Source organism: Henckelia pumila, chromosome 1 (assembly GCF_033568475.1).
Source record: "Henckelia pumila isolate YLH828 chromosome 1, ASM3356847v2, whole genome shotgun sequence".
Classification (NCBI taxonomy): Eukaryota; Viridiplantae; Streptophyta; class Magnoliopsida; order Lamiales; family Gesneriaceae; genus Henckelia; species Henckelia pumila.
Window position 1 is genome coordinate 22,753,062 of NC_133120.1, and position 14,851 is coordinate 22,767,912.

The window sequence follows — 14,851 nt, forward strand, 5'->3', positions numbered from 1 at the left end:
TTTGAGACAGATAGAAGGCCGATGAGAGTGTATGCAATCAGTGCTGAGCCAGAGTTGTTGATTCGTATCAAAGAAGCACAGAAAGCTGATCAGAATGTACAGAAATCGATTGAAATGATCAGATCAGGACATGAGTCTGAATACAAAGTTAGTGACGATGATATCTTGTATGTGAATAACCGAATAGTTGTTCCCAATATTGCAGACTTGAGAAAGAATATTGTGAAAGAAGCCCATTGTAGTCGCTTTAGTGTTCACCCTGGAGGCAGAAAGATGTACAACGACTTGAAGAGTCAGTACTGGTGGAAACAAATGAAGTCTGATGTGACTGAATTTGTTTCCAAATGTTTGAATTGCCAACAGGTGTAGGCTGAAAGAAAGAAACCGGGTGGCTTATTACAGAGTTTATCAATTCCTGAATGGAAATGGGATCACATTTCCATGGACTTTGTAACGAAGTTGCCACGATCATCTCGAGGATGCGATGCTGTTTGGGTGATCATTGACAGATTGACGAAATCTGCGTGCTTTATTCCTTATCGAATGACTTATCGTTATTATCAAATGGCAGATATTTATATTCGAGAAGTTGTAAGACTTCATGGTGTGCCAAAGTCGATTGTATCTGACCGAGATCCGAGGTTTACTTCGCACTTTTGGCATAGCCTACAGGAAGCTCTAGGTACGCGTTTACATTTGAGTACTGCTTACCATCCTCAAACCGACGGTCAATCTGAACGAACAATTCAGACGCTTGAGGATATGCTTAGAGCTGTAGTACTTGATTTTGGTGTTACATGGCAAAATTCTATACCACTCGTGGAATTTTCTTATAACAACAGTTATCAGACGAGTATAGAGATGGCACCATTCGAAGCGTTATATGGGAAGAAGTGTCGATCGCCTTTGTATTGGGATGATGTTTCTGAGGTCCCTGAGTTAGGGCCAGATATGATCAGACAGATGACTTAAAAGGTGAAACTGATACAGCATAGAATGAGAACAGCACATCACAGATAGACCAGATATGCGAATGTACGACGACGGCAGTTATCTTTTGATCAGGGAGATAGAGTGTTTCTGAAGATTTCACCGTTCAGAGGCACCGTTCGATTTGGTAAACGAGGGAAATTATCTCCGAGGTATATTGGGCCGTATGAGATTCTCGAGAAGATAGGAAATCTAGCTTATCGACTCGCTCTTCCTATGTCTTTATCTGGAATACATGATGTCTTTCATGTATCGATGTTGAGGAAGTACATATCTGATGCATCTCATGTGATTCACTCCGATGAAGCTGAATTGGATGACACTCTTAGTTATTTCGAGCAACCTATTCAGATTCTTGATAGAAAGACGAAGCAACTCCGAACGAAGACCATTCCATTGGTGAAGATTCAATGGAGTAGACACGGAGTTAAAGAAGCGACTTGGGAAGTCGAAGAAGATATGAAGCAACGATTTCCTTACTTATTTCATTGATGTGAGTTCTTATTCAGTTTTCAGTTATTTTTTATTCTTATGAGCATGCAGACTGCATATCTATACTGTTTATGAATTCGATGACGAACTCATGTCTTAGTGGGGGAGAAATGTAAGGCCCGGGATTAATTATAAATTAATCCGAATTTATTTAATTTTAATCCGAGTATATTTAATTTGTGAATATTTAGAGTTTTGATTTAAATTCTAATATTCTTAAATTATTTAGGATTTAGATTGAATTAAAATAAGGGTCGAGGACCAAATTGCAATTATTGAAGAATCTAGGGACTATAGTGCAATTTTATTGAAATTTATCAGATTTGTGTTGGATTACTCAGCTTTTGCACGTGTACTTCATTCCTTATTCAGAAATTGAGAAACAGAGCCGAGATCTTATTTGTTTTCTTTGAAAGTTTGATCTTCAAATCCTTGTAACTTTTGAATCGGTTGTCCGATTTCGATTCCGTAAATTGTTCTGGAACCCTTACGACGAGGGCTTCAATCTCGTGTAAGTTTTATGTTGTGATATTTGGATTTCGAAATCAATGAAGGGCAGATATCAGATTTTGAAACATTGATCATGTTTTTGAGTTTGTCTTGCTTCTATTTTCGAAACCGGGTAAAGAGCTTATGTTATTATGTTGAATCTTGATGCTAGCATGTTATATGATTGTTATGGCTGTTGGTACTGAGGTTTTGAAGATTATATCAGCTGGTTTGCTTGATTGAGAGCACGTACACATGGTTTGAATAAAAGAAATGATTTCGGGATTACGTCGGTTACCGATTTTGAATCGCTACGCCGTTTAATCGAGTTTTTGAACTGTGTTGTTATTCGATAACTAAGCTGAAACACTTATCTTGATGATGTGAATGTTATAGTATTTTTCTTATTCAGTTTCAGTTGAGTTTGAAGGCTTAACGACACAAGACGCCGACTTGAATGAACGAAGAAAGAGTTGAGATTTGAAGAGTTCAGAACCTCGATAAATGAAGGTATAATGACGACATCGCAAAGTAGGGACTTTGAAACTCAAGAACGATTATCTTTGAGTTGGCCCACAAAAATCACATACTTGTTTATGTTTTGATTTGATTGTGGTGTTGTCGATCCATCTCAGGTAGTGGATCTTTAAATTTGAGTTGATATGATGTTATATCGAATTGATTCTAAGCCAAGGTTGCGGTTAACCTTATTTGCGAGTCGTTTATGAATTCGTTAGATGGATATCCATGTCAAGATCATTTATGAATCTTGATGGCTTCGAAGTTATATGAATCAAATCGTATTTAAAGCGTTTGAGTACTCTATTTGTTGAGTCGAGTTTTAAATAGAGTTAATATGATTTATTTAACGCTTTCGATATGTTGGTTATACTGAGAATTATATCTCACCGGAGTTTATCCGGCTGTTGTCTTGTTTTGTATGTGTGCATGACAACAGAGAGGGGAGGAGCTGATCATTGACGTCATTGACAGCTGGGAGAGAGTCTAGCACGTGAGGGCTCGGGTTGTAGATGATGTTTTGAATGTTAGAAGAAAGGAACTTTAGAACTTGTTGGTTTTGGAATACATGTATAAAACTTGAGATAGTTTGTGTCGTTATCGTTATCGTTTCTTTAGCGACTTGTGCGATGTAATAAATACATGTATAGATACTTGAGACCTTGTTTATATTAATATGCATGATTTGGATCTTTTATATCATGTTTTAGACTTGAGTTTGATGAATTGGAAGGAGTTGAAGGGATCAGATTTGCGGACAAAGAACAGGGCAAGTTTCTGCTACAGGAGGCGCCCCCGCGGTAATTTTTGACGGCTCGCGCGCAGCCTGGAGATTAGCCTACTGTTTTGGAAAAAAACAGGGGCGCCCCCGCGGTAGTTTTTGGCGGCGGGGGCGCACCCCTTTTTGAAAAAAAAAAAAAAAAATTTTATTTTTTTGGATCCTTTCTTTCCTTATTAGATTAATGATGCTTATTCATTAATTGCCCTTAAGATATGAGATTAGCAACCTGAGGCCCCACACCAAAATTTTAAGAAAATTAATTTTTGGATAAATTTTGAATTTTGGAAATTTTTAAATTTAATCCAATAAATTAAATCTTTAAATTAATTATTTTGGTACAATTGATAATAAAATATGATTTTATATATGAAATAAGATTTTATATATAAAATATGATTTTATGAATAAATTAGATAAAATATGATTTTATATATAAAATAAGATTTTATGTATGAAATATGATTTTATCTATTTAAATTTATTGACATTGCATGTTATCCAATGAATTAATTTTGAATTAAATATTGGATAAGGATGATCGATTGCCATGACCAATGTTATAGGTGTATGTTAGGTTGTTTACATTTGGCTTTATTATTGATTGTTGGGTTTTATTAATGGGCCTGGTTTATGGCCCAATTTGATTTTATCATTTGTAATAAAAGTGGGCCTGGTTTATGGCCCGTTCCCACCCCTATAATGTATCTCTTTATTTGTCATAGTAATTTATTGTAAATTCACTAGAAATAGTGGGAGATTTTGAAGATGGAGGTGGGCCCAGCAAGCAATGATAAAGACTGAAGAAATGTAAATTAGAAGCACAATGTAATAGGATTGAATTGCATACTTGCATATCACCTAGGATTGGACTTAGACTCGTGATTGACAACTACGGGTCGATTAGTAATGAAATCGATCATCCTAAAATATAATATATGATATTATTGTTGTATGCATGTTTAGACTAAATTGTATGAATCCCGCAAGCATACAAAATTTTGAATGATGAGACAAACCTTTTCAAAATTAAAATCCCTCATTTTAAATTTTATTTAAAATAGATATCAAGATTAACAAAAGGGAATTTAAATATTTTTTAAATGTTCCTACCTTCCATCAACGATCAATGTATGAGATGCTACCTGCGGGCATGGTCTGGCTCATATTATTGGGGGGGCTCGTTCGTCGGAAAGCTATACATTGGATCAACACATGTTGTAAGTTGGGTGGAACTCCCATGGGATTGGATCATATTATTGGGGATCCACATGGCGACCGTCCATCACAACTTAATATTGATGGGTCATCTTGACATGTCACAATAAACGGCGTCATATTATTGGGCCCTTACTGGACATGTGGTAAATAACATGGGGATTGTTTTGGAAACAATTGGGATCTACCTTTTGAAGAGCATGGTTGGCTGATATTATTCGGGACCATGTTTTGTCAATTGGGCTCCATGTTCCCACTAAAGAAAATAATTCTCTCGTTTTCACTAGAGGGTGGTGGAATCGTTTAAATAGTGGGAGTATAATTCATAAAATTAAACTCTCCTTATTTTATGTCTTAGTAAATTAATTAAACAATCACTGATTATTATCTGTTTCTTTTCAATATTTCATTAAGATGAATTCGCACAATCCACTATTCTCTATTCTCGAACAAAACAAACTGACTGGCGCAAACTATACGGAATGGTTCCGTAAGTTGAAGATTGTCTTGACCTCGGAGAAGATGTTCTACGTGTTAGAAAAATCTCCTCCGAAGGAAGCACCAGCTGATATAAGTCCGGAAGAATTGGCCAAACTTGATAAATGATGGGACCATGATATCAAGGCCAAATTCTATATGCAAGCTTCGATGTCTGATGAACTCCAGAGGCGATTTGAGGATACCGTGAATGCTGCTGACATTCACGTACAACTCAAGGAACTTTTTGGGGCTCAATCGAGAGTTGAAAGGTTCGCTACTGTAAAAGAGTTAATGACGTGTCGCATGCGTGAAGGGACTTCGGTCCGTGATCATGGGCTACGCGTGATTTGGCTCATTCAAAAGTTGGTAACGCTTGAATTGGTATTGGAGCATGAACTCAATGTGGACTTATTACTTCTCTCTCTTCCTTCATCGTTTGACGGTTTTGTGGTGAATTTCAATATGAACAAGATAGAGGCCTCCCTTGAAGAGATGGTCAATATGCTTGTAACTTATGAAGCCACTTTAAAGAAGGATAAACCGGTTCTCTTGGTGGGCTCCTCTTCTTCTGCTAAGAAGGGGCCAAGTGCAAAGGGTAAGAAATGTTCTGCCCCATCCAAGAAAACCGGACCCGAGAAGAAAAACAAGACAAAGGCTTCAAACGTGGAAAAATCCAAGGATGTTTGCCATCACTGCAAGAAACCCGGTCATTGGAAACGTAAGTGCAAGGAATATCTCGAGCAGTTGCGAACTGTGAAGGGTATGTTTTATATTGAAATAAATGTTTCACTTAATACTACTTCTTGGGTATTGGATACCGGATGTGGATCTCACATTTTCAATGATTTGCAGGTGATGACAAGAAGTCGCAAGCTTAGGATGGGTGAGACCCAGCTGAGGCTCGGAAATGGTTCTCGAGTTGAAGCAAAAGCTGTGGGAGACATTTGTTTAATTTTGCAGAATGATTTTAAGTTATTTTTTAGAGATGTTTTATATGTGCCAGATTTGGTTAAAAACATTATTTCTATTTCTATGCTTGATAGAGATGGTTTTTCTTTCAATTTTGTGAATGGGATTTGCAATATTTACAAGAATGAATGTTTAATTGGATGTGGACAACTTTAAAACGATCTATATAACTTAAAATTAAAAGACGTTCCAATTAATTATGTTGATAAACCGGTAACAACAAATAAAAGGAAAATTGATAATCAAAACCCGGCAAACCTTTGACATGCTAGGCTAGGTCATGTTTTCTCAAGGAGGATGAACAAGCTAGTGGGAGAGGGCATGTTTGATATGTCTTATATTAAATCTCTACCTACTTGTAAGTCCTGCCTGAAAGGAAAAATGACTAAATCTCCTTTCAAAGGAAAACCTGAGCGTAGTCAAAATCTATTGGATTTGATCCATACAGATGTTTGCGGACCATTTAGTATTGGTACAAAATTTGGTCACACCTACTTCATTACCTTTACTGATGATTATTCTAGGTATGGGTACTTATATTTGATGAAATATAAGTCTGAATCATTTGAAAAGTTCAAAGAATTCAAGGCTGAAGTAGAAAAAAAACTAGGTAAGAGAATTAAAGCACTTCGATCAGATCGAGGTGGAGAATACTTAAGTACCGAGTTCTTGGATTATCTAAAAGAGAATGGGATTCTCTCTCAGTGGACTCCTCCTATGACACCTCAGCTGATTGGTGTTTCGGAGCATCGCAATCGAACCTTGTTGGACATGGTTCGATCTATGATGAGCTTCACTGAGCTCCCACCTTCGTTTTGGGGCTATGCTCTTGAAACGGAAGTATTGTTGTTGAACAACGTCCACACTAAAGCAGTGGACAAAACACCATACGAGTTATGGAATGGCAAAGCTCCTAAGTATTCGTACTTGAGGATTTGGGGATGTCCTGCTTACGTGAAGCAGACAGTGGGAGATAAGTTGGATAGTCGATCCACCTTATGTTATTTTGTAGGGTATCCGAAGAATTCAATCGGATATTATTTCTATCATCTTACTGAAACAAAAGTGTTTGTTTCAAGGAATGCCACCTTCTTAGAGAAGGAGTTCTTATTGGATAAGAAAGGCAAGATGAAGGAACTCGAAGAAATTCGAGAAGAACCCGAGATACAAAATAACGATCCTATACCTCAAGAATCATCACAAGACACGCCTATTACTAGAAGATCCGAGAGTACTTCTAGGCCTCCTATTAGATATGGTCTTCTTCTTGAAGGGGATCAAAGTGAACCCGACATTGGATGTGATCCGAGAAACTTCAAGGAAGCAATTTCTGATTCTGATTCGAACTTATGGCTTGAAGCAATGCAGTCGGAAATAGACTCGATGCATGCAAAACAAGTTTGGTCTTTAGTAGATCCTCCCGATGGAATAGTTCCAGTAGGGTGTAAATGGATCTACAAAAGAAAGCTTGGGCCTGATAGTAAGGTACTAACCTACAAGGCACGATTGGTTGTAAAAGGTTATACTCAAAGACAAGGAGTTGACTATGATGAAACCTTTTCACCAGTCGCAATGTTCAATTCCATAAGAATCCTTATTGCCATAGCAGCTTGGTATGACTACAAGATATGGCAAATGGATGTGAAGACTGCATTTCTTAATGGAAACATTAAGGAAGAAATCTATATGATGATGCAGCCCGAGGGATTCACATCCATGGGAAGTGAGCATAAGGTATGTAAGCTTCAGAGATCGATCTATGGTCTCAAACAAGCATCAAGAATTTGGAACAAAAAATTTGATGAAACAATTAAGGACTTTGGTTTCATCAAGAACCCGGAGGAACCGTGCGTGTACAAGAAAGTAGTTAAGGATGCTGTGACATTCTTAGTACTTTATGTTGATGACATCTTACTCATTGGAAATGATGTAGGGATGTTGCAGTCAACAAAGATATGGTTTTCAGGTAGATTCTCGATGAAGGATTTGGGTGAGGCGTCCTATATTATAGGGATACAGATCTATAGAGATAGATCTAAGAGAATGATAGGACTTACTCAAGCTACCTACATCGACACTATATTGAAAAGGTTTTCAATGGATGAGTCCAAGAGAGGACATCTACCTATGTGTCATGGAGTCTCTCTATCCAAGTCTATGTGTCCCAAGACTGACGAAGAGATAGAGAAAATGACACACATACCATATGCGTCAACCATAAGGAGTATCATGTATGGGATGATATATACCAGACCGGATGTGGCATTTTCTCTAAGTGTCACGAGCATATATCAAGCCAATCCCGGTCAAATGCATTGGAAAGCCATGAAGGATATTCTTAAGTACTTAGAAGAACTAAGAATGTATTCATGGTTTATGGAGGAAGAGATCTGAAATTGGAAGGCTATACCAACTCTAGCTTCCAAAGTGACGTGGATGACTCGAAGTCAACCTCTGGATTTGTGTTCATGCTCAATGGCGGTGCTGTCTCTTGGAAGAGTTCCAAGCAGGACACCACAGCGGATTCCACCACTGAGGCAGAATACATTGCGGCATCAGCTGCTGCTAAAGAGGCCGTTTGGATGAGGAATTTCGTCCAAGAGTTGGGCGTTATTCCTGAAGCTGTTGGTCCAGTCCTGGTGTACTGTGACAACACGGGTGCCGTTGCTCAGGCAAAGGAACCAAGGTCTCATCAAAGATCCAAACACATACTGAGGAAATACCACATCATCCGGGAGATCGTGGAAAGAGGAGACATCACTGTTGAGAGAGTGGCCTCTGCAGACAATATCGCTGATCCACTTACTAAGCCCTTTCCAGGACCATTATTTGACAAACATCGCGAAGCAATGGGACTACGTAGTATGACTAGTTGGCTTTAGGGCAAGTGGGAGATTGAAAGAGTTGATGCCCCGTTAGCCAACTTGTGGCTAAGGGCTTTGAAAGTCTCTTTTTGTAAACAATCTTTGTTTAATATAATATACGTTCTTTAAATGGCGTTCACTTTATCTTATTATTATATAATGATATACTATTGCTATTTTGATAAAGACCTTGAATATACTAAAGTAAGATGAGATAGTGAATATAGAGAGATCACTGTCATGAAACACATTTTATGTTCACTGTATATTCTAAACAGTTCCTAGTCAATTGAGCCGTCTACAAATAAGGATAAGGATCGCTCGAGATTGAGACTAGCATTTGCGATGCCGAGTACCATGTTTCATTGGTATGGAACATAGAGATGTTCGAAGCATGCAAATTGATATTCATATGATGAATGATCGAACTACCCTATTCGGACTTTCCAAGTGGTTATCACTTATCGAGTGGATATAGTCCGCGGTTTTGGTTGTGCACCATTAGTCCTTATTACTTGAAACATCATTGAGACTCTATATACTAGTACTGTGCTTTGACTCGTTTACCGACTCTATTAGGGTCATCAGGTATCGGGATTGGGTACAGTTACGACACATATAGGAGTCGATGCTTTGTTGTCAAGGATTCACCGCACACTTGCGAGTGTGGATATCCTATGCAATCTGAGGAGATATTAGTGTGACGAATCTCTGGCCAGAGTACATGATGTGTTTTAGGTTACTTGGTTTCCTAGTAGCACATGCGATGTCACTATTTGAACTTCAAGATACATTGCAAAGTTATCGAATCTCGAACGACTCTCGATGTACCAATGGTTGTTGATTCTATCGGGATATATGGATGAAGGGACCGTACTGTAAGCTAACCAAAATCTACTGGTTCTTGCAGGCACTATCAGTGATACCTAGGGAATCAATTGGCGATGTTGCTAGACGCTCTTACCATGATTCGATGGGCAAGTCGGAAATTGTTGTTCCGAGTCACAAGGAGTTGTGATCCCATGGCTAGCTGTATCCCTGAACCATTGAGGTTCACACAAGTAATGGATTTCTAATCCCCGTTGAGATAATTAAATTTAAAGAGTTAAATTTAGTGGATAAAGAAGTAGGACTTCTTATTTAAAAGTAGAGGGAGTAAGATTTCCTAAAATGACATATTGATGGACATTTTTGGAAACCACTGAATTCGGATTCAGAAAATTTGTCTTGACTTTAAAAGATGCAGAAATGGTTTCTGTGCACATTGGTGAAATTGGTTTATCAATCTGAGTCACGATGAATTTTATATTAATTTCTGAACATGCGGGCTTTGCTTGTCAGGCTTGAACTTATGACTAATGGGCCCTAAGCTGTTAGCAGCCCACATTATAAATAAGTTATTGCAGTACAGAAATTGATACGATAAGGCATAAAATTTTTGAAAACCCTAGGGTTCTCTCTCTAGGTGGCCGCCGCCCCTCTCCCTCTCTGTCATCGAAAATCCAGCCTGTAATTTTCGAAATTGCAGTCTGGTTTAATAGATCAAATCTGTTAATTTCTCTTCGTAGAAACTTCTGATAGACTTTCTAGTGCAGTCTATCAGAGGGATTAAATCTTCGTTCGTGGACCTGATTGAAGAAACGTTCGTTCATCAGTTCCTAGGATATACAACAAGAGCAGATTAATCTGTTGGTGTCCATAATCTTGCTTCGAGATTTTAAGGTAAAATTTACATTGTTTAAATTTTATATTATCAATTTTAATCGTAGGAATTTGATACCCATGATATGGAATTGTTCCACATAAAATTTTAAAACTTCCGCTGCAACGGGTATTACTTTCTTTTTCGATCCGAAGAACGACCGTGTTCCAACAGGGCCCAGCCGAGCGCTGGGCTAGGGCGAACGGAGATTTAATCCCTCTGATAGATTGCACTAGAAAGTCTATCAGAATTTTCTACGAAGAGAAATTAACAGATTCGAAATTGCAGTCTGGTTTAACAGATCAAATTTGTTAATTTCTCTTCGTAGAAACTTCTGATAGACTTTCTAGTGCAGTCTATCAGAGGGATTAAATCTCCGTTCGTGGACCTGATTGAAGAAACGTTCGTTCATCAGTTTCTGGGATATACAACAAGAGCAGATTAATCTGTTGGTGTCCATAATCTCGCTTCGAGATTTTATGGTAAAATTTACATTGTTTAAATTTTATGTTATCAATTTTAATCGTAGGAATTTGATACCCATGATATGGAATTGTTCCATATAAAATTTTAAAACTTCCGCTGCAACGGGTATCACTTTCTTTTTCGATCCGGAGAACGACCGTGTTCCAATAAATAATGACGTCATATCTTAAGAGCAAAGACTATGGTTGCAAGCTCCAAATCGTGTACGAGATAGTTCTCCTCGTGAGTCTTCAATTTCCTAGAGGCATAGTCAATCACATGATCTCTCTGTGTCAACACGGATCCCAAACCCTGGAGAGAAGCATCGTTGTGTACTACATAACCACCTGATCCAAACGGTAGAGCTAGCACTGGAGCAGTAGTCAGACGGTGATGCAACTTGTGAAAACTCTCCTGGGACTCCGACGTCCAAACGAAAGGGACATATTTCTTCGTCAACTGTGTCAAAGGTTTAGCAATCTGAGAAAAATTTGCCACAAATCTACGGTAGTAGACTGCCATCCCAAGAAAACTACAAATCTCCGCAACTGTCGTCGGACGCGACAAGTTCAGAATGGCTTCCGTCTTACTAGGATCAACTGAAACACCGTCTTGTGAAATCACATGACCAAGGAAGACAACTCTATCAATCCAGATATCACACTTGCTCAACTTAGCATACAACTGTATCTCTCTCAGAATGTTCAATACAGTATGGATATGGAAATCATGCTCGTCAACACTGCGAGAATACACCAGGATATCGTCAATGAATGCAACCACGAACTTATTAAATAAGTCGCGGAATACCCTGTTCATCAAATCCATAAAGACTGCGGGAGCATTTGTCAACCCAAACGGCATCACTGAGAACTCGTAGTGACCATATCGTGAGCGAAATGCTGTCTTAGAGATATCCTCCTCTCTAACCCACAACTGGTGATATCCCGACCGCAGATCAATCTTAGAATAAACAAAAGTCCCCTGTAATTGATCAAACAGGTCATCTATCCGCTAAAGAGGATACTTACTCTTCACAGTCACATGGTTAAGCTGTCGATAGTCTATACACAGACGCATCAAACCATACTTCTTCTTGACAAATAAGACTGTGGCTCCCCATGGAGAAACACTCGGTCGAATGTAGCCCTTATCAAGAAGATCCTGTAGTTGCTTCTGCAATTCTCGCATCTTTGAAGGTGCTAATTGGTATGGAGCTCTGGAAATCGGAGTCTTCCCTAGCACTAACTCAATTCCAAACTCGATCTCCCTCACTTGTGGTAAACTTGGAATCTCCTTCGGGGGGAAACATTGGAAAACTCATGGACTACGGGTATCTTTTGGATGTCTGGTCCCTCCAAGGATGCATCGATGGAATATATAAGTTAGCCTTCCCCGCCAGACTCTAAAGCATGCTGGGCTTTCAGAGCAGAAACCACTGGCATCGGGGGTCGCGCTCCCTCACCATAGAAGTACCACGCCTCACCATCCTCAGGACGAAACTGAACAAATCGCTGATAGCAATCAACTAAAGCTCTATAGGTAGTCAGGATATCAATCCCAATAATGCAGTCGAAATCATCCATAGCTAGGATCATCAGGTTAGCACTAAGCTGATACCTCTCAAAATCCAAAGGGCAACCAACCACTAGACACTTAGCTAAAACCTCGCTACCCATCGGAGTAGAAACTACTAACAACACGTCTAAAGTAACAAACGGTAATCTATACCTCTTAGAAAAATGTGCTGAGATGAATGAGTGTGATGCACCCGTATCAATTAAAACATAAGCGGGAAAACCACATAAACTATAGGTACCTGCAATCATCCAATCATTGTCAGCCTCCGCCTGCTCCTGGTTCAGTGCAAAGACCTGCCCCTGAACACGTGTCCATAGAGAAGAATGACCACGCGACTGTTGGCGCTGATGATGAGAGGGCTGCTGCTGATACTGCTGTTGTGGCTGCTGTACTGACGCCTAGGAACCTCCGAAACCACTAGCTGCTCCCATAAGAGTAGGACAATCTCTCTTCATGTGTCCCTCCTGTCCACACTGAAAACATGCGCCAGTCGATTGAGGACACGGGCCTGGTGGATGCTTGCACCAACACTGACAACACCGGCTCATCCCCTGGCTACCGAAACGCTGCACTCCGCCCGAAGAAGAAGAAGTACCACCTTGCTTCTTGAAAAACTGGGATCTCGGACCCAAAGAAATAGTCGGTCTGGATGCGGAATAAATCATAGACATGTTCCTCCGAAGACTGACTTCTGCCTGGTGACAACGGTCCACCAAACCCTCATAGGTCATGTTGCTACCAACAGCCACCATCTAATGAATCTCATGGTTCATACCCTGAAGGAAATGATCATTCTTGGCAATAGAGTTGTCAGAAATATGCGTGCAATAAGGTAGAAGATCGAAGAACTTCTGTTGGTACTCCTCAATAGACATCGTCCCCTGTCACAATCCCAGCAACTCACTAGCTTTTTCCTGGCGAAGGGCTGGAGGAAAATACAACCTCCCGAAAGCAGTACAAAACTTGGCCCACGTAGCTGCTCCTCTCGCTGCTATAATTGGTGCGGAAGTAGATCTCCACCACTTCCTGGCTTGACCCTCTAGCAGAAAACCAAGAGTCTCCATCTTCTCCTCATCAGTAAAACGGAACTCTCTGAAACAATGTTCCATCCTCTCTAGCCAGTTCTCATCAACCTCTGGTGTCTCTTCACCGGTGTTGTGAAAAATACTCGCAAGCGTACGAGTGTCAAGTTTTAATATAGTGATAAAGAAAGTGTCGATCCCACGAGGAGTAATATGAAATATTCAATACTTGTAATTAAAATAGTCATAGTTTTATTTAGAAAATTAAACTTTAGAGATTTGCTGACAAATTTAAATAAATAAAGAAGTTTGTAAAGCGCACGCACACACAATCCTTAAGAGATTATCAATCAAATAGAAATAGTCTAGAGGTTTTGATTTCACTTGGTCTCGACAATATTCATTCCTAATTAATCTATATTCATGAGTTCATTTCAATTAATAACCAAGAACACATAGATTATACTATTTCCCACTCCCGAGTATCAAATAGAGTGTATCAATTACATATCAATTCCAATATCCCTATTAAAAATCTACTTGTAATGATATGTGTAAAACAATGTTCTTTCTAGGCTCTATTAAAGTTATAAGCTCTCCCGAGACATATAAACAATTAATAGTGTGAATTTTATCGATCATATTCTAAATCCCCTCTCCCGAGTGCCGGATTCTGAATAAATATGACAAATCAATTTATGGCCAGTAAATTGAAAGACTTTCAAAACTAGAATCACAATTAATTTAGAAAAACTCAATTCAATAAAATCAAAAATTCATAAACATGTCTTGACCAGGCTACATCAACCTCTAGACTTAAAAAGTTTTGTTCATAATAAAAAATAGTTGAAACCAATTCATATTCATGAAACTAGACATCAAATCAATAATATAAATTCAAGAGAAAGAAAAAAAATCCAAATATTCGATCTTCCGTGTCCGGATCTATCTTCATCTTTGTTCTTTGATGTTCTTCCAACTTGTGCAAAATTTTCTCTTCCAAAGTCTCCAAAATCTTCTCTCGATCGATCCTTTATGTGTTTCTATCTATGCGGCGGCTTCTCCCTCAATTGTGTGCAAAAGAATCCATTTTATATATGCTTCAAATCCAATAAATAAAATCCCACAAAAGTCCAAAGGTTTCCTTCCCGAAAAACCCAAAAAACTGACTTTCACGGTGGTGAGCCCGCGCCTGAAGAGAGGGGCGCCCGCACATGTGATTCTGTCTCCTGGATGCTAAAAATTTCTCATCAGGCGCGCCCGTGCATGAGGTTAGGCGCAC